This window comes from Triticum urartu, chromosome 4A (assembly GCF_056163025.1).
Source record: "Triticum urartu cultivar PI428250 chromosome 4A, HENAU_Tu73, whole genome shotgun sequence".
Lineage (NCBI taxonomy): Eukaryota > Viridiplantae > Streptophyta > Magnoliopsida > Poales > Poaceae > Triticum > Triticum urartu.
The window spans coordinates 280,715,721-280,718,387 of record NC_141876.1 but is presented as its reverse complement, the minus strand read 5'-3'; positions in this window follow the sequence as shown (position 1 = coordinate 280,718,387).

The following is a 2,667-nucleotide window of genomic DNA, read 5'->3' as shown; positions in this document are numbered from 1 at the left end:
AGTAACCACCACGCTAAGAATGAAATTATCATCCATTAACTACCAAGCAACGGAGTTGCTAGGAGTATTGATTTCACACATCACGATTCACTTGTCGGTATTCCGGTTACAATAACACGGTGACCGAGGAATGAACGATGATGGCGAGAAATATCACTGTACCAAGAGTTCATAGGAGGTGGTGCAATTCTCATGACATTCTTGACATAAAGGGGGTAATACTCCATGGTAGAACAGAGCAAAAGCTGGATTGGCATTTTGATCCACGGAATACAACTACTTTGAACCAATCCTCGAAGTTGTCAAGGTGCTGGAGTTTGTTTCTCCTAGTCATTCCAGAATAGAATGGCTTGACAGACCACAAGAATATGAGGTATCGATGAGCATGAATGCATGACATGCTCTTGACTAGCAAATTATAGACGGAGATCAGGATACAACTAAAGAGAGGGACAACTCAAAGGAACATATATCTTTTTGAGTTGTGGATGCATAGATTAGTATATCGAGTAAAGCTCAACATTTCTTCCGGATAACCCGTGCAGAAAGGTAGAACTGGCAGATTCACAAACACAAATGGAGAACTCATTAGGATCACTCTTGTTATGATCTTTAGGTTCAAAAGAACTTCCGCCAAGGATGGTTCATGGTATTAGGGAGAATGATATACCACGGACCTCGAAGACTATCACAAGGTTACTAATATCCTGAAGGAACTAGCAAACACTATCAACATGAAGTAAGTAGGGTGAATCTCGGGTTCAAGAACCCAGGAATAGAATGCCTACTAACTATGGCATCACGGGATGCTTTCGAGAATGGCGGCCAGAATCATCACATTGGGAACAAAAGCATTGCTAGATTACTGGGTGATTTTCCAGGATGCCTAGGGTCATAATACTAGCCCCATCTTATATGTCGAGGCAGTAGAGTACCTCAACAGACTGTTTAGTGTGCTTAATCTGGCCCAAAAGGACGTCAGGAATGGGAGGAAGGGATTTGCAAATGCATCGGACTGTTTAGAAACCTGGGATGACTCGGACAGCATAACGGCTATAAATACTCAAAAAGATTTGAGACATCCTGCAAAATAGTGGCATGACCGCTCATCATCACAATATCAAGGTTCTGAGGCCAGCTATGAACATACGGAGGTAGAAGAAACCGAACTGAGACTTGAATTCATCAATCCTATAAGTCTATGGATTAGTAACACGTGATCCTGACAGAAAGATGAGAAGCCTAGTTCTTAATCACAGTAGAAAAGAAGAGGTTGACTCAAATCAGAAGGGCATAAGGCAAGGGAGTAAAAGGAGCCTTACATTCCCTTCCACAATCAATTCCCTTACATAACTAAAGCATTTCTAGACATGACTTCGACCAGTTTGGCTTGGTAATCCTAGAGGCAGTCAGGCTCTAATACGAAAGCTGTCAGGACCCCGATCCTAAGCCACATTGATCTAGCATCTAACACATCATATCACTTTGCGGCCTCACGCACGGTATCCCCACGGGTGCCACCTTACCTGGCCCGAGACCGTTTACTCCTTTTGGCTCACGTATATGATAGTGTCGCTAGCATCCATATGACAGAGAACCCGGGCCGACATGACTAGTCGTGAACCCAAAGTGGCACTAACTTACAGGGACAGGCATACATGACCCAACAACAAACGTGTCGGTCATCAGCTAGTGAATTCGGGCTGTAGCAACTGGGCTAGCAGGACTCCGGGAATCCGGCCTGTAGCAGGCTAACAGGACTCCGAAGGACACCGCGTGACATTTCCCCGAAGGGACAGACACAGGATCAAAGAAGGACACATGACGGCCAGTCTAAGTGTTCCGGAGTAGTAGCAACTGGGCTAACAGGACTCCGGTAAACCGGGCTGTAGAAGACTACCATGGCTTAGTGGAAGCACTAGACTACATTTCCCCATAAGAGAGGCTACCAAGGATAGACAACTAGGTTGTCGGATCCCACACATACCAAGCATTTCAATCATACACACAATATGCTCGATATGTGTAAATACAACATGGCATCACAAAAAAACTCTATGACTCAAAGTATTTATTCATAAGACTCCGAAGAGTCAGATATTACAAACATGGGTCTCATGACGCAGCATTCAAGTCATACAAGCAATAGCACATGCGGAAGCTTATCTTGTCTGAGTACAAACAACTACAACTGAAAAAGGCTGAGAAGCCTAACTAACTACAAGACCCTGCCGAGGGAAGTCATACAAGCAATAGCACATGCGGAAGCTTATCTTGTCTGAGTACAAACAACTACAACTGAAAAAGGCTGAGAAGCCTAACTAACTACAAGACCCTGCCGAGGGCACAAGATCGTAGCTGAGGTAACAAGCTCAACGTCGAAGTCCACGTGGAACTACTAGTGATACCGAAGTCTCTCTACAAAAACATAAATTAAGCAAACATGAGTACAGATGTACCAAGCAAGACTTACATCAGAACTAACTACATATGCATCAGTATCAACATAGGGGGTGGTGGAGTTTAACTGCAGCAAGCCAGCTTTGACTCGGTGGCTATCCTAAACTACAACTGCAAGTAACTCTTTTGAGGTGGCGCACACGAGTCCACATATTCACCATATCAATACACCACTATGGATCCACTCCCGTCTCCCTACGAGAACGC